The sequence below is a fragment of the Lepisosteus platostomus genome, chromosome 22 (assembly GCF_059453375.1).
Source record: "Lepisosteus platostomus isolate fLepPlt1 chromosome 22, fLepPlt1.hap1, whole genome shotgun sequence".
Taxonomy (NCBI): Eukaryota; Metazoa; Chordata; class Actinopteri; order Semionotiformes; family Lepisosteidae; genus Lepisosteus; species Lepisosteus platostomus.
Window position 1 is genome coordinate 1,828,921 of NC_142632.1, and position 23,666 is coordinate 1,852,586.

The 23,666-nt window shown below is 44.7% G+C and overlaps 4 non-coding genes and 1 pseudogene across 5 annotated transcripts in view; all 5 read left to right on the forward strand.

The window, feature by feature from the left end:
- The window catches only part of LOC148642866 (uncharacterized), a 137,561-nt pseudogene that overhangs the window by 51,311 nt on the left and 62,584 nt on the right, over nt 1-23,666 (forward strand). The window lies entirely within an intron of this gene.
- On the forward strand, nt 18,908-18,989 carry trnas-aga (transfer RNA serine (anticodon AGA)). The gene has a single exon. It is a non-coding gene; the product is annotated as a tRNA-Ser (tRNA).
- Nucleotides 19,204-19,274, forward strand: trnag-gcc (transfer RNA glycine (anticodon GCC)). Its single transcript has one exon. It is a non-coding gene; the product is annotated as a tRNA-Gly (tRNA).
- trnas-aga (transfer RNA serine (anticodon AGA)) lies at nt 21,178-21,259 on the forward strand. Its single transcript has one exon. It is a non-coding gene; the product is annotated as a tRNA-Ser (tRNA).
- Nucleotides 23,448-23,529, forward strand: trnas-aga (transfer RNA serine (anticodon AGA)). Its single transcript has one exon. It is a non-coding gene; the product is annotated as a tRNA-Ser (tRNA).

Here is a 23,666-nt window from a genome sequence, read left to right on the forward strand (position 1 = left end):
CTGAAAGAAATGATCATAGAACATGACATCTAACCTTACCTGCGGTGTTTTTAATCCCTATTGCTCAATGCACGGTGAAAGCATTGCATACATATGTCTGACAATGAGGAATGGGCCCCTGAGACAGTCATTTGCCTGTTTCACAAATGATCGTATTTTACTAGAGATTCTGTTTGGGATTCAGATGTGCATTCTGACAGCAATCCCTTTCAATAAATGATACGTTCTGGATGAGGTCAAAGGTGCTGGAACACTGTATTTAGGATGTGTTTGCAGTGATTGTGTGTCTTCTGCTTCAACGCAGTGATATATAGACGTGCTCCTGTAATTTATTGGTACAAGCCCAGGGCAGTGAGCAGTCTGAGGATTTATTTCCAGACGGCATAGAGCAGTGAAGCAGTGAAGTAGTGCAACACACTGGATCATTATATTGTTAGAATCTATTCTACTTAAATTATTACATTATACACAATTTGAGTTCATTTTAAAAAGTAAAAGGTAATGAAAGGAATGCATTTTCGTAAGAAAGATAATACCGATATGCATGTGATAATCTTCCTTATATCATGTAGTGCGTCATTTGGACACTTTGTGGGATTGAAATACAAAGAAAACCATGTTATATGGTACAAGATAAATACAAAACTTAAGCTTTTATTTTAATTAGATTTGTTTATAAAGCATAAGCAATCATTTATTACATCACTTCTTGAATTAAATCTTTTGACAAGAGGTAAGACTTCTATTTTACATTTAAACCCATGTTTAGCTGTGTTTTTTAGATTTAACTGAACCAATTTCTGTGTGTGATAATGTCCTTGAATTCTGACAACATCACACTAAATTACATGATATAAAACAGCTAATGTTTCTAGAGATAAAGTTTCTGGGATGCTTCTAATTACTTTTTATTACCAGGGACAGTTTAATTCACCTTGTACAGTACTGAAAGACCAAGATGCTTTTTTCTAAAGTTATTTAACATTTTATAGAACTTTGTCTACTATGGCAACATGATGAGCTTGGTGAAACTTGGAAAAATACTGCTTGGACACTTATCTTAAGATAAAGATAGGATAAAGGTTTATCTTTTGCACCTACCTGACCCCCAGGGAAGGCCAATGCTTTCTAAGTTGATGGTTCCCTACAGTAGACTGTACCTTATCTTCAAAGGTAATGTATATTGACCCAAATCAGTTTTGGACTCCAATCTACTGACGAAATGGAGCCTATCCTTTTTTCAGGATTTTAGCATCATACGTTTGGTATATTTAGTCCCTAATGATGAAAGAAATGATCATAGAACATTTGGACACTTTGTGGGCTTGAAATACAAAGAAAATCATGTTCTATGGTACAAGATAAATACAAAACTTAAGCTTTTATTTTAATTAGATTTATTTATAAAGCATAAGCAATCATTTATTACATTAATATATGTGTGTAGCGGCGAGGCTTATTAATAAGGCAGAATTAAGTGTTCTGAGCCTTTCCAAATGAGGCCCCATTTCTCTGTTCATCTCTGTGGTGCAGCCACAGAGAGACTATTCATGCAGGGTGATTTAAGGTCCTAGGACAGCTCCCAAAGGGGGATGCACTTAGCTAAGCCTTTCTATCATGATCAATGGTCATCCATTGGCGCCTATCTGTCTAGGGAGTGCCAGTTGGACATCTGGACTGCATTACTAAGTGTCAGGACTAAGTGACTCATATCTCACCTTGATCAATCAATCAGGGACTGGTAGGGCCGAGTAACCCACGTGGGACTCTGATGCCCATGGAACTTTCAGCCAATCAATGAGCTGAAGTTCCTCCAGGTAAAAACAGGCAACACAGAGAGCCTGTGAGATTCAGTAAGATTCAGAAGGGAGGATTCAGAGGATTCTGTGGACAATTCTAAAGGGAATTCAAAGGAGAATTCCAGGGCAGGACGGCCCAGGAGCAGAAGGCTCCCAAGGGCAGGACATTCTCGCAGCGCGCCTCCTGACCATCCTGAGACTCAGCCCGGACAACCACGGAACGGCCAGTGTGTCCGAGTGCCAGAACTTTCCTTTGTTCTAAGAGTCTAGAGCGGAGGTTGCCAGAGAATAACCAGAGGATCCACCCGAGGTTAGCACCAGCAGCAGGCCTTGTGAACAGGTCGGAACTGTGGACAGCTGAATCACTATTCAGAACTAGCTCTTCATCAGAAACGAACCGGTCCTCTTCCTGACTTGCTCGGACCCACAGTCATCTTTTCTCATGTGCACAAACTTTGCTAGTTAAAGCCAACACTAACTAGCCGGTCAGTGAGCATCAGCAGCGCAGCGTCGCAAGCCGCACAGCACAGCCTGGCACGGAGCCAGAGAGCGCGGATTGGACAGCAACAGCCTGCAACTGTTTCTTTGTACCCGCAGGAAGATCTGAATCCCCAAAGATTGGATGAGTATTCAACTTCAATGCATTACAGCTCGAGAATTCAATTGTTATCCCAACCAGTTGATATCAATTTAATTCCTAAGAGTTATGTACTTGTTTGAGTATCTAATGTAGAAGTTATAACCAAGTTCATTAACGAAACGGTCTTAATGAATGATATACTGAACGTATGTCCTCTTGATATGTGTAATACTTCGTAACTGACTGAATATATATCTTTTGTATTCTGATAACCCTCTTGATAAGATCTGTTAGGTTTACATGCATATTTTATGTATTAATAAATGTATCCTCGTGTATTAGTACCTGTGTGTGCGCGTTGTTTGAGTTATGTCGCATGGTTTGATTCTAAAGCCATCAAAAGAATCAACTTTGTGATTTACTGCTACAATTAATAATTGTCTCAGTAAATGCCCAAACCCTACAGAACTGGTGCCTTCAGAGAGCCACTACATTTAATTTTGCTATGGCAACATTACATATTTGGCGTCCCTGAGCCGGTTTTCTTACATTATTTGGCGTCCCTGGGTGGGCGTGGCAAGACTGAAATGAGTCAACCAAGCGGAATAATTCAATATAAAACGCCGCGGGTTTCATACACAACAATACGGTGTGCTGAAAGCCGAAAGAAAAAAAAGTTCCCCTTGCTCTTTAAGCAGTGCTTGATTGTTTTGTGATCTTTTGCGATCTACCGGGTTGATTGCATACTTGATCTTGTGGTTTTCATGGTAAAACTGTGATTTCGTACTTAAAAGTAATACTCTTTAAGTTTAACGATGGTTGCTAAAAGGTCTGAATTCGAGTCGCTATTAAGCACTCTCTCTAGCAGCGACAGGTCTGACCACGATCTCTTCCATATCTCCGTCAGCGGAGAAGCTAGAAGGATAAATCTCCATTCTCTGAGAGAGCTAGCGAAGGACATAGAGAGATTTGACCCCGCAGTGTCAAAGAATAATATCGAGAGTTATATTCAGGACCTCAGGTATACCCTGCAGTATCTGCCAAACGCCACAGAACAGGAGAAAGTGTTTCTGGTCAGGAAAACTACCAGCAGAGCTGTACATGAGTGGATGGCTAGGCAGATGAAAGAAGTCTGTAATGATTTTGAGCAGCTTTGTCAAGCACTTATCGAAGAATACAGTGCGTTTATTGACCCGACTGCTGCGATAGCCGCCGCTCTTAACATTAAGCACAAGAGAGCAGAGTCCCCTCGCGAATATTACGAGAGACTTAGACGAACTTATTTTGCAGGGCGAAATGATGAGGGTTGCGAAGAGAACACACATTTCAAGGGTTTATTCATTGCGAATCTCCACCCGTCAGTCAGAAAGATGATCTTAATGCATACAGATGCACAGACCATGAAAATGACTGATATTAAGAGATTCGTGCAGAAAGCCTGGGAGTATGATGTCCAAAGTCGCTCTGAGCAAAAAGCTGTTAAAGTGACTGTGTTTGCCGTCAGAGCCAGCAGGGTTAATTCCCCCCTGCTCGAAGGAGCACAGGCTCCTGAGCTGGCTAAGCCCCGTTCCAAAGCATGCACACAGGACCACACCCAGCGTCCTAAGTGCCATGAGAACACCGGGGGAGGGAAAGGGCTAGATAAAGCTGAACAAAAGGATTCAGTAGCCACCCGCCTGGCCAGGCTTGAACAAGCTTTATTAGGACAGGGACAACCGCTCCCCAAGGCTGCCGGAAGCGTGAATGAGCTGATACTCTCCACTGGAGGAGGCGGAGACCCGCCCCCTCTCCCTCCCTCAGTCTATCTGATTGAGCAGAAGGGTTCCTGCCTGGATGAATTCAGCCACTCCCAAGTGAGTGCTGACTCCACCCCTGAAGTCACAGAGCAGGCAGTAAAACACAGAGGAAAAGCAAGAAGCTTTTACCTCAAGGCTGCCATGGGAGATGTCTTACACTGTGAGACACTGATTGACACTGAGGTTGAAAGGTGTTTGATGTCACACGGCAAGCTCAAACGGGTTGAAAAAGAAAAGGGCATGCGACTCAGAGAGGAACCTTTGGTGGATCACCAGAAAGGCAAAGTGTGGAAACAGGTCAAGGCTCCTAAGCCTTCTGTACAGAAGGAAAGGGGGGCCAAGAGGCAGACTGTGCTCACACAGTGCCCACCGAACACAGAAGCCTATGTGGAGATTCCTTCTGTTCCCTCTGGACAAGAAATAAAAATATTTCCTTGTTCCCCGGATATACAGGGAAGTCGTGTCCCGGCCAAGGTCCCAACAGCCTCCATGCCACAGGAGCGGTGCTCCAAGCAGCCGCCTGATCCACCAGGTAAAGCACACACCTTTTACATCCCTAAAGAGGAGCAGATCTCCCCACCTGGCGATGAAAAGGAGCTTTCCCTGTGCACCCTGGCACCCAAGAGGGGTCAGGAACACCACCCTGCAGTGGTGGAAGGGATCCAGATGGCAGGAGAGCAGGTTGGTGATGTAGCCCTCACCCTTAGCCCTGAGAGGTCCTCTATTAGTAAGGATCTGCTTGAGCAGCTGTCACAGGGCCACCGCCAGGTGCCCCTGGTGCAACATTCACAGGTTAGACAGGAGGTCCAGCTGGACGCTGAGACTACTGCGCTGTGGACACACCTGATCCCAGATGCCGATTCCCTCTGCTGTGACCCAGGGAACCTGCAGTCAGGTAACATTATTTCTCACAACTACCAGGTAGTGAGTGAGACTGACCTGATTGTTCCTGCCTCAACGGCAGGGTTGCCAACACACCCAGTCCCCCAGAAGGGACAGGGAATGAAAGCCGAGCCGGTTTTCTTACAGCCACCAGCTCAGTCTGTCAGTCTGAGTCTGACCAACAGTGGTTCAGCCAGACTGGAGCTGGATGGTCAAGTCACCCGCCTGCCAGTGCAGGACATCGCAAAGAGGGGTGTCAGAATCCCCGCCTGCACTGACATGGGCCTGGTGAGTGATAGTAAGTTCAAAGACAGTGAACTAGCTATCCCAGTGCTGGGGCAGCTCCCTGAACCCCTAGCAAGGGAAGGGGGGAGCGAGCAGGTGTCCTACACCCACGCCCAGCGAACGATTGTAAACATGCCGATAGAGGGATTCCTCAATCAGGAAGTGTGCAGGGTGGACCTGAACAGTGAGAATGGGGTAACAATCCCAGATCACTCAGGTGCTCCAGATGACCACTCAGCCGAGGGTCAGGCATGCTCTACCGCTGCACCACCCCCTGCAGGGTTCCTAGAGCACAGGCATGAACAAATCGAAAAAGCAGATGCCCTGGAAAAGGAGGAGCAGCATCAGCAGCTGCGTCAGATCTCCCCATATTTCCAGGATGTTGGTGCCCAAGATGCCACAGGGCATACTGAGAAAGACACCATGTACACGCTGCGCCAGCTTAGAAAGGCGACAGTCACTCAGAAGGAAATGACTGGGATCAGCCACCCGAAAAGACTTTTGGGAGGACTGATTGCTGCCGCCACTGTTGCACGTTTGCTTTTTTCTGGTAGGTTTGTGTGCTACTGGCACTCTCACCCTGACTGCCCCAAGAAGGCAGGGGTCAGAGATGCCGGAGGGTAGTGACAGACTGTATCGACAGCAGCAAAAGTTGGAAAGCTTAGGGAAAACCCTACAGGCAATTTCCTATGCAACAGGGTTAAACCTTATTCCCCAACCAGTGGACATGATTGTTGGTGTTATACAGTGGGTTTATGCTTGTGTGCAACAGGCCAGAATGTTGACACAAGACCTATTAAGGGAGCTTAGTGCCACTGTAGCTAGTCTAACCACGGCACGATTCCCAACCCACTTGATTCCACTCTTCTCAGTAGAGGAGTATGTGACATTAACCCCATCGCTCATAGCTCACCCAGAAGGCAATCCAAGATTGAATTTGGTTCCAAATCTTGAGATGGGTATGGCTACCAAAGCTATCCATTGGCTGTGTCTAAACGATTCACCAATGAAGGGTGTAAAGCTACTAACGAGCAGAGGGAGGTTAATGAACCCCATGAAGAGCAGGTAGGAAGTAAATGGCTGGTCAGCACACCACATTTAACTGACACTATGACTTGTGACAGGCATGATACAGCTACCACAATGCAGCTACCTAATCAAACAGTTTTCCTGCAAGTTCCCGAGGAGGCCATAGTACAGCATGGTAACTTAACACTGTACGGTCTGGAACCAGACAACATAAGACCAAACTTGAGGTCATGGATGCCTTCAGGTGCCACACTATTGAATTGGATAGAAATCCAAGAAACAGTAAGCCCTGAAGAGGTACAGGTAGTTAGTTTGCTTTAATGGAACAAACCTCCAAACCACCCAAGCAGATACCCAACACAGGTGTTGTGGTTTATCGCGGGGCTGGGAACAGGAACTGTTGTTATTGTAACACTGCTGCTGGGAAGCTGGATCATGACTGACAGTGTACTCTGAATGCTGTACTCTTGCATCAAAATGTAATCTGGGTAGCATGAATGAGTCAAAGGTAGCATGTCAAAAGAAAGGAAGTGATTTCTCCCCAAATATGTACTACAGAGGTATCAGATATTGACAGTGAACTTCCTGATGTGTAATTCCTAGACTTAGATAATGTCTCCAACCGTGTTTATACATACTCCAGATGTTATTCATCCTGTTTGTATCCAACGCTGGTTCCGGTATGAATTCTCGAGGAGTAATGTGGACATTTAAGATTAATGTTCTAATGGCAAGGGACATCACTTAACTCTGTTTTGTTTTGAAGGCAACAACGCCTCAGGACCTCGTGACCTTCAAAAAGGGGGGATATGTAGCGGCGAGGCTTATTAATAAGGCAGAATTAAGTGTTCTGAGCCTTCCCAAATGAGGCCCCATTTCTCTGTTCATCTCTGTGGTGCAGCCACAGAGAAACTGTTCTGCAGGGTGATTTAAGGTCCTAGGACAGCTCCCAAAGGGGGATGCACTTAGCTAAGCCTGGCTATCATGATCAATGGTCATCCATTGGCGCCTATCTGTCTAGGGAGTGCCAGTTGGACATCTGGACTGCATTACTAAGTGTCAGGACTAAGTGACTCATATCTCACCTTGATCAATCAATCAGGGACTGGTAGGGCCGAGTAACCCACGTGGGACTCTGATGCCCATGGAACTTTCAGCCAATCAATGAGCTGAAGTTCCTCCAGGTAAAAACAGGCAACACAGAGAGCCTGTGAGATTCAGTAAGATTCAGAAGGGAGGATTCAGAGGATTCTGTGGACAATTCTAAAGGGAATTCAAAGGAGAATTCCAGGGCAGGACGGCCCAGGAGCAGAAGGCTCCCAAGGGCAGGACATTCTCGCAGCGTGCCTCCTGACCATCCTGAGACTCAGCCCGGACAACCACGGAACGGCCAGTGTGTACGAGTGCCAGAACTTTCCTTTGTTCTAAGAGTCTAGAGCGGAGGTTGCCAGAGAATAACCAGAGGATCCACCCGAGGTTAGCACCAGCAGCAGGCCTTGTGAACAGGTCAGAACTGTGGACAGCTGAATCACTATTCAGAACTAGCTCTTCATCAGAAACGAACCGGTCCTCTTCCTGACTTGCTGGGACCCACAGTCATCTTTTCTCCTGTGCACAAACTTTGCTAGTTAAAGCCAACAGTGAGCATCAGCAGTGCAGCGTCGCAAGCCGCACAGCACAGCCTGGCACGGAGCCAGAGAGCGCGGATTGGACAGCAACAGCCTGCAACTGTTTCTTTGTGCCCGCAGGAAGATCTGAATCCCCAAAGATTGGATGAGTATTCAACTTCAATGCATTACAGCTCGAGAATTCAATTGTTATCCCAACCAGTTGATATCAATTTAATTCCTAAGAGTTATGTACTTGTTTGAGTATCTAATGTAGAAGTTATAACCAAGTTCATTAACGAAACGGTCTTAATGAATGATATACTGAACGTATGTCCTCTTGATATGTGTAACACTTCGTAACTGACTGAATATATATCTTTTGTATTCTGATAACCCTCTTGATAAGATCTGTTAGGTTTACATGCATATTTTATGTATTAATAAATGTATCCTCGTGTATTAGTACCTGTGTGTGCGCGTTGTTTGAGTTGTATCACATGGTTGGATTCTAAAGCTATCAAAAGAATCAACTTTGTGATTTACTGCTACAATTAATAATTGTCTCAGTAAATGCCCAAACCCTACAGAACTGGTGCCTTCAGAGAGCCACTACATTTAATTTTGCTATGGCAACATTACATATTTGGCGTCCCTGAGCCGGTTTTCTTACATGTGAAAATAACATTTTAGCATCATATTATTACATACAGGTCTCTAGCTTCAACACAGTGATATATATATATACTCAGTGATTTATTGGTACATGCCCAGGTCAATAATCAGAATGAGGATTTATTTCCAGACGGGCTACAGGTAGTGTTGTGAAATACTTCAACACACTGGATCGCAGATTTAGACCCCCTGCACTCTTACTCCTTAAAAGACAAAGAAATGAAGATATGTAGCAATTACATTGCAGCAGGGCTGACAGTGACTTAATGCTTATACTAGTGGACTTCTGGTACCTTTAGGGTACGGTGTTCCCTGAAGGGCTCTCAAACCCCGCATTTCAGATGCCTAGCTGTTTCGCTGATGTGTTGCACCTCAGAATCACTTTTAAACCTTACCTCTGGTATCTTTAATCCCTATTGCTCAACGCATGGTGAAAGTATTGCATAAATGTGTCTGAAAATGAGCAATGGGCACCTGAGAGACTCATTTGCCTGTTTCACAAATGATCATATTTGACTAGAGATTCTGTTTGGGATTCAGTTGTGCATTCTGACAGCAATCGCTTTCAAAAAACGATACATTCTGGATGAGGTCAAGGTGCAGGAACACTGTATTTAGGATGTGTTTGCACTTATTCTGTGTCTCTAGCTTCAACACAGCGATATATGTATATGCTCACTGATTTTTTGGTACATGCCCAGGGCAATAATCATTATGAGGATTTATTTCCATATGTGCTAGAGGTAGTGTTGTGAAATTCTTCAACACACTGGATCGCAGGTTTAAACCCCCTGCACTCTTACTCCTTAAATACCAACAAATGCAGATATGTAGCAATCATATTGTAGCGGACACTCATTTGCCTGTTTCACAAATGATCATATTTTACTAGAGATTCTGTTTGGGATACGGATGTGCATTCTGACAACAATCTCTTTCAAAAAATGATTTTACCTTATCGCAGCTTTGCCCTTCTTGCCTCTTTGGAAAATATCTCCATCTTGTGGTCGTTGTTGGTAATGTCTAGACAATATCTCCATCTTGTGGTCGTTGTTGGTAATGTCTAGACAACATCTCCATCTTGTGGTCGTTGTTGGTAATGTCTTCTTATGCCCTTTTTTATTTTAATTCTCTATTAGTTGATTCTAGTATCTCTACAATGGAGCTGAAAATTTTCCAGAAAGTGGTTGCAAGCCCGATATCATGCGAAGAAACTTCAGGATTCGGGGATCAGTCAATGGATTTTCTTCAAAGTTGGATTTTTGCACTCTGTGGACCAAGAGATGTTGTTCTATAATGTTTTTTTTTTTCAAATTTAAAAATATCATTTTTTCATGGAGCTTTGAATGGGATGGATTCACCCTCCTTTAGCCAGGACAGAGCTCCAGGAGCCTGGGTAGGATTCTAGCTTTCTCCCCTTGCAGGCACCTGGCACAGAAGACAATATTTTTTTCCTTAAAATCTTTTTTTTGTGTGTTCCTTGTTGTTCCAAACTTAATTTTAATCACTTTTAATTAGAGATTTTATTAAAAATAGTGCAATAAATGACTAATTTCACAAAAATTAATGTAATATAAAACGGATGTTTTCAACTTTATTGTAGTGTTTTAGAAACTAATATGTCTTCAAAAATGGTTGTTTTTCACTCCTATGAATGAAAACTGTTGTTATATGATGTTTTTTTTTTTCAAATTTTAAATGATCATTTTTTCATGGAGCTTTGAAGGGGATGGATTCACCCTCCTTTAGCCAGGACAGAGCTCCAGGAGCCTGGGTAGGATTCTAGCTTTCTCCCCTTGCAGGCACCTGGCACAGAAGACATCATTTTTTTCCTTAAAATCTTTTTTTTTTGTGTTCCTTGTTGCTCCAAACTTAATTCTATTCACTTTTAATTAGAGATTATATTAAAAATAGTGCAATAAATGACTAATTTCACTAAAAATACTAAAAGTAATATAAAACGGATGTTTTTAACTTTATTGTAGTGTTTTAGAAACTAATATGTCTTCAAAAATGGTTATTTTTCACTCCTAGGAATGAAAGCTGTTGTTATATGATGTTTATTTTCAAATTTTGAAAAAGCAAAGGATTCTAGCTTTCTCCCCTTGCAGGCATCGGACACAGAGAACCTCATGGTTTTCCTAAAAATCATTTTTTATGTTCCCTGGTGTTCCAAACTTAGTTTTAATCAATTTTAATTTGTTATGTTACAAACAGGGTAATAAAGTCTTAATTGGACTATAACTAATGTCATATTGTCTGCTACAAAACTGATATTTTCAGCTCTATTGTAGAGATTCTAGAATCAACTAATAAAGAATTGAAATAAAAAAGGGCATAAGAAGACATTACCAACAACGACCACATGATGGAGATATTGTCTAGACATTACCAACAACGACCACAAGATGGAGATATTGTCTAAACACTACCAACAACGACCACAAGATGGAGATATTTTCCAAAGAGGCAAGAGGGGCAAAGCTGCGATAAGGTAAAATCATTTTTTGAAAGAGATTGTTGTCAGAATGCACATCCGTATCCCAAACAGAATCTCTAGTAAAATATGATCATTTGTGAAACAGGCAAATGAGTGTCCGCTACAATATGATTGCTACATATCTGCATTTGTTGGTATTTAAGGAGTAAGAGTGCAGGTTTAAACCTGCGATCCAGTGTGTTGAAGAATTTCACAACACTACCTCTAGCACATATGGAAATAAATCCTCATAATGATTATTGCCCTGGGCATGTACCAAAAAATCAGTGAGCATATATATATATATATCACTGGGTTGAAGCTAGAAACACAGAATAACTGCAAACACATCCTAAATACAGTGTTCCAGCACCTTTGACCTCATCCAGAACGTATCATTTCTTGAAAGGGATTGCTGTCCGAATGCACATCTGAATCCCAAACAGAATCTCTAGTAAAATACGATCATTTGTGAAACAGGCAAATGACTGTCTCAGGGGCCCATTTCTCATTGTCAGACACATGTATGCAATGCTTTCACTGTGCATTGAGCAATAGGGATCAAAAACACAGCAGGTAAGGTTAGAAGTCATGTTCTATGATCATTTCTTTCAGCATTAGGGACTAAATATACTAAACGTATGATGCTAAAATGTTATTTTTACATATATTAATGTAATAAATGATTGCTTATGCTTTATAAACAAATCTAATTATAATAAAAGCTTAAGTTTTGTATTTATCTTGTACCATAGAACATGATTTTCTTTGTATTTCAAGCCCACAAAGTGTCCAAATGATGCACCTTTGACCTCATCCAGAACGTATCATTTCTTGAAAGGGATTGCTGTCCGAATGCACATCTGAATCCCAAACAGAATCTCTAGTAAAATACGATCATTTGTGAAACAGGCAAATGACTGTCTCAGGGGCCCATTTCTCATTGTCAGACACATGTATGCAATGCTTTCACTGTGCATTGAGCAATAGGGATCAAAAACAGAATGGAAACAGACATGGAAACCAACAAGGATGGGATTTGAACCCATGCGTGCAAAGCACAATGGACTAGCAATCCATCGCCTTAACCACTCGGCCACCTCGTCAACAAAACTGGGCTGTCCCAACTGGGTTGGCGCGCTCCAGATGATCTTTTTCTTTTTTTTCCCTCGTACTCGAGGGTCATTTTCCTGTTCCACATGCGATTTCAACATTTTCCTTGGGAGATGTCAAGCCAGCAAGCCACTGCTGTGGTTCAGTGGCCAGCGTGGAGTTCAGTGGCCCTGTTGTACACAGAAAGCACATTGAGCTCCTTGGACATGAAAAGTTCCAGATAAAAGCCATTTGTCATCCTTTCTCTTGGTGTCGATGTTGCTATTGTATGTAAAGGTGGCAACTTGCTCAGCGAGCAGGCGGAGCACACACCGAATGCAGATGTGTCTGAGTGGTGTGTCCAAGTGGCTGCAAAAGGACAGCACTCCCGGGGTGCTGTGGCTTAGTTGGTTAAAGCGCCTGTCTAGTAAACAGGAGACCCTGGGTCTGAATCCCAGTGGATAACTGCCTGCGGCTAGACTTAATTAAATGCAAGTATTCATTTCCTGTCTTTAACACGACTTGTTTTTCTTAAAATGGATGCAACTTGCAAAACATGAAATACAAACCTTGCTAATCAGCGCTAGCAGCTGGCAAAAAAAAAAGAAGTCAGCAATGTTTTTTTTCTTTAACCTTAACCCTGCTAATGGAGAAGAGTTAAACGACCGAGTCTATGCAGCTTAAACGGTGCGCACGTCGGGTTCTTAGCTGAAAGGGTGGTAAATCACGCTCACCCCACTCCTTAATCTTTTAAAGAGGATACAAAATTGAACCTAGTCGCCACATCACATACATCCTGTTCAATGATAAAAAGGTAACATCTATCCTCGCTCCAGAGTAAATCTCACGTTGAGGGCATATTTTTTTTTCACTTTACCGTGAATCGGGCTCGGCTGCACAGAGGAGAGAGCAGAGCAATGAGGTCACGGGGACAGGGGAGTCACACGCTGGCGGTTTGAATACGCGGAAGATCACTGAGGGATCCACAGTATATGGACCCTCCGTGCGCAATCAGTCCGCACTCCGAACTCTGAATCCTGCCATCCGAGTTAAGATCTCGGCAGAACCTGAAGCGCAGTTCCTTCTTAAAACGTAATCTGGTGAGCATTTCTAGAATCGTACTTGTATAGATGCAGCCTTTAATGTGTTGCTAGGTTAAAATTGATGACTTCTTGTATTTCAGTAGGCAACTGCCCTCTTGATTTCAGATTGAATTTCTTTATTACAGGGGCGCTTTTATGATGACAGAGTCATGTTCAGGTACTTTGCTTGATGGAGGAAGCTCATTTCGGACTCTGTGATCTGCTCACCTGGAAAGGTCTGCTGTACTACTACAAGAGAGAAGTAGAGTCTGGAAGAAGGGACAATTTTATGATGCTTTGGAAGGTAGTTTTTTTTTTCTTTGAAATCGAAATGAATCAGAATATCAGAGCAAAAGACAAACTCTTGGTTTGGTTTAAAGAGATATGGTTTTAAAACAGACAAAATGTAGAAAACAGGTGTTTCTCACTTTTGGAAAAGAATGGACCGGGGGTATTTTACTAGTTGCAGTGCTGAGCTCACCGGGTTGCAGTCCTGCAGTGTTGCACCAGGGTCAGTGGTGCAATGGATAACACGTCTGACTACGGATCAGGAGATTGTAGGTTCGACTTCTGCCTGGCTCGGGTCGTTTTTAAACGCATCAGGCTACTCCCTAAGTAGCCTGTGCTACTTACTGTATTGTAATCGTACCCAGTAAGAGATTTCCTTCATGTAAATGAACTGCACCTGACAGCTTTAGAAAAACACCTGGGCTCAGTACGGTGCTGAGAGCTCAGCGTTGCTGTTGTTCTAATTAGCACGCACTGCATCGGCTATGAACCCGAACTTTTCAATTATTCCGATCAGTAAGTCAACACGTAGTCCACATGAAAGGTAGAAATATTCTCTTGTCTGTCTCTTGTTTGTATAGAACTGAATGTCCCTGACAATGTACTGTTAGTTTTAATTGAAGAACGGCATTTGTGTTCAAATATACCAGACAAGTTTACGTAACTGCTCATGCGACACTCAGTTGTAATTAGTCAAGAAATAAAGTCGAACAACAGCTGCGGGTTTGATTCTGAACGTATGAGATTGCAGCGCCTTTTACTTCCATTGACAAATGATAGAGATTCGAAGAGAGATCCTTCAGACCAACAAGCAAACCCACGGCTATTTCGGTTTTCTATCTAGGCAACGTTAGTGTCTGCGATAGGATACATGAAAGCGTGATGCAATTTCTGTGGCTACATTTGTTGCACATCATGCACAGTAAGAGTGTTTCTAACACCAAATAAAAAGTCAACAATTAGCGATCACGCCTTCTCCTCAGTTAACCCACTGAAACCCTTGCTGTTAACAGTTCTTTAATGCGTGCTTTACGAGCACCTACATATCGTGTCGGTTCTTTCAGCTTTATTCATTAGGTTTTCAAAGGCATAAGTAGAGCACCAGAGGTGCGAACGCAGAATGTGTGGTAATCTGAAGAACTGCTTTCCATGGCAGCGGGTCCAAGCGATTTAGCATTTTTATAGTACCGGGAAAGGAGAAGCGGCACTTTGCCTTTGCCGCGCAGGCACAAGGCGACGTGCGGCAGACGCCGGAGTCGGCAAGTTCCGAACCTGCGCGGGGAAGCCCCAACGCATTTCGAGTCCATCGCCTTAACCACTCGGCCGTGACAAAAGCGAGCTCGCTGCCGCCGCATTCCTCCTATAATCTAACACGGAGTGCGAAGTCGCTGCGGAAACCTTTTTAAAGTCGCTCTCCGTTAAAAAAAAAAATACCTTTCACAAGATTCGTGCCGGCAGACAGACATGCCTCAGAGGGTTTAAGGCTGGCTTCACGTTCAAATGATGAAGTCCCCCAGTCCGGATGTCAAAATGCAACTTTGGCAGACAGAAAAAACATCAACAAACCACAAATGTGGAAAAGGATTTTACAAGCTGCACCACACTGCACTTTCCAAAGCATTTACATTCGTGTTAGACGCAGGAATTGCCTTTGATTTGCGCGCTTACGAACGCCATGGAAAACGAAACAAAACTAAAGCCCTCAGCTCCTGCACTTGATTATAATGCCGTTACGTGTCGAAGCAGGAATTTACGTCATCCTACCACTGCAACACGGGGAATAGAGGGAAATGAGCACAAGCTACGAATTGTCTCAATCACTCCCTACAGTTGTAAGACGCCTGGAAGCGTGCACCCCCATCATTAATCTTTGCGCATCTGTGCAAGGTAAACTCTGGAGCAGTCTCTGAAACGGCTCAAAGGAAACACGTGATTGATTCCATGTGCATCTGGGGTTCATTTCTTATTTACATTTAATTCAAGGGAAAGGCTTGGGTCAGTTTCAGACGGCCTCCAACAGCGAGATTCAAGCGTCCCACCTTCAGCCCAATCTGCGCCGCCAGAACGCCAATGGCTCCTCTGGTCTCCGGGGTGCGGTTGTGACTCCGTAACCTAAAGTGTTGGTGGCAGACAAATGGAGACTAACAGGTGATGTCCTAGGACATGACTACATTGTGACACTCGGTGGGGATGGTGACCATTGCTTGGAAAAGAGTGCGAGGCCCCTTTAGAAAAACATTTTGTTAACAGGCATTCTGCCTCAGCCTAAACACCTATAGCTTGCAAAGCACATGCTATTAGACAGGCACCTCTGCAAGACCTTAAGAGTCTCTTAAACTAGTGATAGAAAGGTGTTCCCAATAGGCGATGTTCGGCTTTCAAATCATCTCTCCGTGGAAGCGCCGAGATGCAGCTGTTTAAGGCTTAGAAGCAGCTGACTGTTTCACTACCTAGCTGATCACTGTCAGTCAGGGAGCTCAGAGGTGAAAAGCCTGTCTGAGAGACAATTGGTCGTCGATCAGTTCAATATGTTCCGTACCAGCTCGGCGCACCTGAGATCATCTTGGTAGCCGTGTAGCTCAGATGAGTGAGAGCGTGTGTGTGTGTACCACCGTGATTGGATGCCGGTCCTTCTCAGGTCACAGTAAACCTTCTGCTGCCTAACTTCCCTAATTTTGGGGATCCCTTTGAAAAAGCAAAGGAAAAAAAAAACTGGCTCTCATCAGCGTGATTGACCCTCCCCAGTGTGCCCCAGTGGCCTAATGGCTAAGACACTGGCCTCCTAAAACAGCGATTGTGGGTTTGAGTCCCATCTGGGGTGCTCCTGTCCCATTTTGAGCGTACAAATGTCCTTGTGATTTGCAAAGCTACAACCCCACCTTACTCAGTGAGCGTCTCTGCTTTTCTCTCACATACAGTTGGGAGAAAAACTTTTGTAAACAGCCCTTCGGAATGATGTGGATTTCTGCATGAATGGCTCCTAACATGTGATCTTATCTTTATCTAAGTCATAATAATTAATAAAGAGAGTCTGATTTCACAAACAACACACGCCCAACATTTGACATTGCTGTTTCTTTATTGACCAAATGGTTTAAACAATCAAGGTCATTGATGGAAAAAGTATGTGAACCCTTATATTAAGGAGCTAGTGGAACCTCCTTTATGACAAAAACCTCAATCCCCACTTTCTGTAGCGGCTGGTCAGACCTGAGCAGCGGTTAGGAAGTATTTTGGCCTATTCCTCTATGCAAAACTGTTTCAGTTCATGTATATTTTTGGGATGTCTTGCGCTGAACGGCCTGCTTCAGATCACGCCACAGCACTTCAATGGGATTGGGGTCAGGACTCTTACTTGGCCATCCCAAAATATGGAATTTCTTCTGTTTCAGCCACTCTGTTGTTGATGTACTCCTTTGTTTTTGTCATGCTGCATGACCCAGCGTCTTTCGAGTTTTAGATCACAGGCAGACACCCTGACATTCTGCTGTAGAATTTCCTGATACATCTTGGAATTCATCGGTCCCTCGATGATTGCAAGCCGTACAGCCTCCGCCATGCTTCCCAGGTGGGATGAGGTTTTGGAGTTGGTATACAGTGTTTTGTTATCTCCAAACATAACGCTGTGCACATTTACCAACAAGTTCAACTTTTGTCACGTCTGTCCACAGAACATTGTTCCAGGAGTTGCTGTGGAACATCCATGTGGTCTTTAGCAAACTTGAGAGGGGCAGTGGTGGTTTTTTTTGGGGGGAGAGCAGTGGTTTCCTCCGTGGTGACCTCGCATGATCACCACTCAGATTTCTGTTCAGATTTCTTCTTATGGTGGACTCATGGACACAGACGTAAGACAAAGTCAACCACCTGTTCGCTAGATCCCATACCCACTCAGCTAGTCAAAGATTCCCTCGAAGGACTGGCAGGACCTATAATTAGTATGATGAATGCATCGCTTGCGTCAGGCGTTGTACCTGATCAATTTAAGGTAGCGGTTGTTAGACCGCTCCTTAAGAAGTCAAATTTGGATCCACAAGTTCTTAACAACTACAGGCCTGTCTCAAAGGTCCCATTTCAATCTAAAAGTTTTGAGAGAATAGTTGTTGCCCAACGTCAATCGTATCTGGATTCAAATAATATACTTGAGAAATTTCAGTCTGGTTTCTGAAACAGCATTAACAAGAGCCTTAAATGATATTCTCTTAGCTACTGATGCGCGGAATGCAACAGTGCTAGGTTGCAACAGTGCTAGGAATGCAAACGTTAGGTTGCGCTTCTTCATGCTGCATGGTCGGCATGAGTGGAGCTTTTTAAACGTCTGTACTTAGTGCGCCTCATAAGAAATCGTTTGTCCCCGTTCAAAAGAGATTGTGCGATGTCCTGCAGCGTTCGCAAAGCAAACCTTTGACAGTTTGAAAAGAGGAATTTATTCTGCTTCCTGTGCGTGCAGTAGTTACAAAGTTGAACGTCTTTACACGATCTGCTGCAGTTTTCAGTGGGCGGGCTTTGTCAGATGGCTTGGAAAAACGCACTGTGTTTCGGCTCGGGAAACATCATGAGCAGTGTCCTGCATGTTTTCTGTGTATAGCTGTCTTTTAACGCATACAGAATTCATTCGAAATCATTGATTTCTCCAATTAACAAAGGTCCCTTAAAGGATGAGTCAAAGTAACGTCTAATCGGATTAGTTTCCTTAGAGCTGGTTTAGAGTTTGCTCAAGAGTTTACCTTTCACAGATGCGCAAAGAAGAATGTTGGCGGTGCACGCTTCAAGCCGCCTTACAGCTGTAGGGAGTGATTCGAGACGATTCGTGGCGTGTGCTCGTTCCCATATACCGTACACCCCGGGGTGCAGTGCTAGGATGACGTATAATACCGCTTGGGCAAGTAACGGCGTTATACGCAAGTGCGGGACGTGAGGGTTTTCGTTTGTTCGTTTTGTTTTGCTCTGCTTTGCTTTGTTTTGCTTTCCATCGCGTTGGTAAGAGCGTAAATAAAAAGGCGATTCCTGCGTCTACCACTAATGTAAGAGCTATTTCAAGTGCGACGTGGTGCGGCTTTTCAAATGCTTGTGGGCATTTCTCTGTTGTTGATTCTTTTTTTGTGTGTAACAAAGTGGCATTTTCATGTCCGGATGGGGAGACTTTATCATTCCGACATGAAGCCACCCTTAAGTCCTCTGAGGCGTGTCTGTCTGCAAGGCTTGTATTTTGGAAATGTTTTTTTGAAACGGAGAACGACTTTGAAATAGGCTTCCGCCGGCGCCTCGCGATCCAGGTAAGATTGTAGCAAGAACGAAGCGGCAGTGGGGCTTGCTGTAGTCGTGGCCGAGTGGTTAAGGCGATGGACTAGAAATCCATTGGGGTCTCCCCGCGCAGGTTCGAATCCTGCCGACTACGTTATCCGCCTCCAGTCGGTGTGTTTCGGCGCAAGCAAAGAAGCGCGCCTCTTTGCTGTTCCTGGTGGTTTTAAAACGCCCAATCGCTTGTACCCGCTGCCTTGGAAATAAGTTCTTCAGCGTCCGCGAATGGCATTTTGCAGCTGGAAGCAGATGTCGACGCGTTTTGCACAGAGCACCAAAAAAGCGTCTTTTTTTGAAGGCCCAGGCACTGAGCATTGGTGGTTCAGTGGTAGAATTCTCGCCTGCCACGCGGGAGGCTCGGGTTCGATTCCCGGCCAATGCAGTGGCTTTTGCAGCGAGCGGCTCCATCACTTGCATCCCCTTGCAACTCGCAACTCAAAAAACCCACTGAAGCTAAGCAGGTGTGAGCCAGGTCAGTACCCGGATGAGGATGAGGTACAGGGAAAAACAAAGCTTCCAGCTGGAAGCGGTGTTAATGGTGCCGGCGGTGGGGCGCTCACCCTGAGGTCTGTGCGGGTCCCAATGCCCCAGTATAGTGACGGAGATGCTGTGTTGTAAAAGGGCGCTGTCTTTTGGATGAGATGTAAAACCGAGGTCACAGCGCTCTGTGGTCATTCAAAATGACCACCAAAACCTTTGACAAAAGCTCTTGGTAATTGATGGTCTTCAATAATGCTTCTCCTTTAGGTACATTTTAAATCAGCTGAAAAATGCTGTGAAATGGGGGGGCACTTCAGGCCAGTGTAGGATTTGGGTTACAAGAACCATGAAACTGCACGAGAAAGCCCGTACACTGAATTACACGGCTTTCTATTCAAAGGAGGACAAAAGAAATTCCCTGAGTTCGATTTTTTGCAGCACAGAGAGGAGCACTGTTGTGAGGCCGGTTAGCTCAGTTGGTTCGAGCGTGGTGCTAATAATGCCAAGGTCACGGGGTCGAGCCCCGTACTGGCCAGGTCCTTTTCTCCTCTCTTACCAAAGCTGTTAGGTTCCTTTCCGTGGTGAGAGGGGTTGTCATGCAACGCTGCCACATAGTGCCGACAGACAAGAGTGTTGCGGGAGCAAAGAAAAGTGTTTGAAGATTTAAGAGTGTCTTAGGTGGAGCCAAAATCAAGTGTCACAAATACAAGTGGGAGGATTTCCAATGTTTAATATGGTAAAAATAAGCGGAAGTTATCTGCCGGTCCGGCACAGTCTGCCATGCTTTTGTCATATACTGTAAAGTGGTGTCGAACTGGGTGTCGAACTGGAGCCTCACCATTTGCATATGTGAGGCTCCAGTTATACATCGAGTGTCACATTAAATGACAAAAATGAAGAGAGTTAAAGCAGCTGGAGAGGTTTTCTTACAACTTTTGAGCTGACACAGTTTTGGAAAATGTTTCCTTCACGCTGCACTGTACAACATAGGCAGCCAAGAGTCTCCAAAACAAAACAGAATTGACAGATAGGAGAAAATTCCCACTCGTCCTGAAGTTCCCAAAATCCAGCACTGAGCGTAAACAAAGTGTCTAAGTAGCGTGGGAATGCTAACCCTAACCCTAGCTGGAGTTTGAGCAATCCAGCACTGAGCGTAAAAAGATGAGTCAAAGTAACGTCTAATCGGATTAGTTTCCTTAGAGCTGGTTCAGAGTTTGTTCAAGAGTTTACCTTTCACACATGCGCAAAGAAGAATGTTGGGGGTGCACGCTTCAAGGCGCCTTACAGCTGTAGGGAGTGATTCGAGACGATTCGTGGCATGTGCTCGTTCCCATATACCGTACGCCCCGGAGTGCAGTGCTAAGATGATGTACAATACCGCTTGGACACGTAACGGCGTTATACGCAAGGTTTTCGTTTGTTCGTTTTGTTTTGCTCTGCTTTGCTTTGTTTTGCTTTCCATCGCGTTGGTAAGAGCGTAAATAAAAAGGCGATTCCTGCGTCTACCACTAATGTAAGAGCTATTTCAAGTGCGACGTGGTGCGGCTTTTCAAATGCTTGTGGGCATTTCTCTGTTGTTGATTCTTTTTTTGTGTGTAACAAAGTGGCATTTTCATGTCCGGACGGGGAGACTTTATCATTCCGACATGAAGCCACCCTTAAGTCCTCTGAGGCGTGTCTGTCTGCAAGGCTTGTATTTTGGAAATGTTTTTTTGAAACGGAGAACGACTTTGAAATAGGCTTCCGCCGGCGCCTCGCGATCCAGGTAAGATTGTAGCAAGAACGCAGCGGCAGTGGGGCTTGCTGTAGTCGTGGCCGAGTGGTTAAGGCGATGGACTAGAAATCCATTGGGGTCTCCCCGCGCAGGTTCGAATCCTGCCGACTACGTTATCCGCCTCCAGGTGGTGTGTTTCGGCGCAAGCAAAGAAGCGCGCCTCTTTGCTGTTCCTGGTGGTTTTAAAACGCCCAATCGCTTGTACCCGCTGCCTTGGAAATAAGTTCTTCAGCGTCCGCGAATGGCATTTTGCAGCTGGAAGCATATGTCGACGCGTTTTGCACAGAGCACCAAAAAAGCGTCTTTTTTGAAGACCCAGGCACTGAGCATTGGTGGTTCAGTGGTAGAATTCTTGCCTGCCACGCGGGAGGCTCCGGTTCGATTCCCGGCCAATGCAGTGGCTTTTGGAGCGAGCGGCTCCATCACTTGCATCCCCTTGCAACTCGCAACTCAAAAAACCCACTGAAGCTAAGCAGGTGTGAGCCAGGTCAGTACCCGGATGAGGGTGAGCTACAGGGAAAAACAAAGCTTCCAGCTGGAAGCGGTGTTAATGGTGCCAGCGGTGGGGCGCTCACCCTGAGGTCTGTGCGGGTCCCAATGCCCCAGTATAGTGACGGAGATGCTGTGTTGTAAAAGGGCGCTGTCTTTTGGATGAGATGTAAAACCGAGGTCACAGCGCTCTGTGGTCATTCAAAATGACCACCAAAACCTTTGACAAAAGCTCTTGGTAATTGATGGTCTTCAATAATGCTTCTCCTTTAGGTACATTTTAAATCAGCTGAAAAATGCTGTGAAATGGGGGGGCACTTCAGGCCAGTGTAGGATTTGGGTTACAAGAACCATGAAACTGCACGAGAAAGCCCGTACACTGAATTACACGGCTTTCTATTCAAAGGAGGACAAAAGAAATTCCCTGAGTTCGATTTTTTGCAGCACAGAGAGGAGCACTGTTGTGAGGCCGGTTAGCTCAGTTGGTTCGAGCGTGGTGCTAATAATGCCAAGGTCACGGGGTCGAGCCCCGTACTGGCCAGGTCCTTTTCTCCTCTCTTACCAAAGCTGTTAGGTTCCTTTCCGTGGTGAGAGGGGTTGTCATGCAACGCTGCCACATAGTGCCGACAGACAAGAGTGTTGCGGGAGCAGAGAAAAGTGTTTGAAGATTTAAGAGTGTCTTAGGTGGAGCCAAAATCAAGTGTCACAAATACAAGTGGTTGGATTTCCAATGTTTAATATGGTAAAAATAAGCGGAAGTTATCTGCCGGTCCGGCACAGTCTGCCATGCTTTTGTCATATACTGTAAAGTGGTGTCGAACTGGGTGTCGAACTGGAGCCTCACCATTTGCATATGTGAGGCTCCAGTTATACATCGAGTGTCACATTAAATGACAAAAATGAAGAGAGTTAAAGCAGCTGGAGAGGTTTTCTTACAACTTTTGAGCTGACACAGTTTTGGAAAATGTTTCCTTCACGCTGCACTGTACAACATAGGCAGCCAAGAGTCTCCAAAACAAAACAGAATTGACAGATAGGAGAAAATTCCCACTCATCCTGAAGTTCCCAAAATCCAGCACTGAGCGTAAACAAAGTGTCTAAGTAGCGTGGGAATGCTAACCCTAACCCTAGCTGGAGTTTGAGCAATCCAGCACTGAGCGTAAAAAGATGAGTCAAAGTAACGTCTAATCGGATTAGTTTCCTTAGAGCTGGTTCAGAGTCTGCTCAAGAGTTTACCTTTCACACATGCGCAAAGAAGAATGTTGGGGGTGCACGCTTCAAGGCGCCTTACAGCTGTAGGGAGTGATTCGAGACGATTCGTGGCGTGTGCTCGTTCCCATATACCGTACGCCAACGGGGTGCAGTGCTAGGATGATGTACAATACCGCTTGGGCACGTAACGGCGTTATACGCAAGGTTTTCGTTTGTTCGTTTTGTTTTGCTCTGCTTTGCTTTGTTTTGCTTTCCATCGCGTTGGTAAGAGCGTAAATAAAAAGGCGATTCCTGCGTCTACCACTAATGTAAGAGCTATTTCAAGTGCGACGTGGTGCGGCTTTTCAAATGCTAGTGGGCATTTCTCTGTTGTTGATTCTTTTTTTGTGTGTAACAAAGTGGCATTTTCATGTCCGGACGGGGAGACTTTATCATTCCGACATGAAGCCACCCTTAAGTCCTCTGAGGCGTGTCTGTCTGCAAGGCTTGTATTTTGGAAATGTTTTTTTGAAACGGAGAACGACTTTGAAATAGGCTTCCGCCGGCGCCTCGCGATCCAGGTAAGATTGTAGCAAGAACGCAGCGGCAGTGGGGCTTGCTGTAGTCGTGGCCGAGTGGTTAAGGCGATGGACTAGAAATCCATTGGGGTCTCCCCGCGCAGGTTCGAATCCTGCCGTCTACGTTATCCGCCTCCAGTCGGTGTGTTTCGGCGCAAGCAAAGAAGCGCGCCTCTTTGCTGTTCCTGGTGGTTTTAAAACGCCCAATCGCTTGTACCCGCTGCCTTGGAAATAAGTTCTTCAGCGTCCGCGAATGGCATTT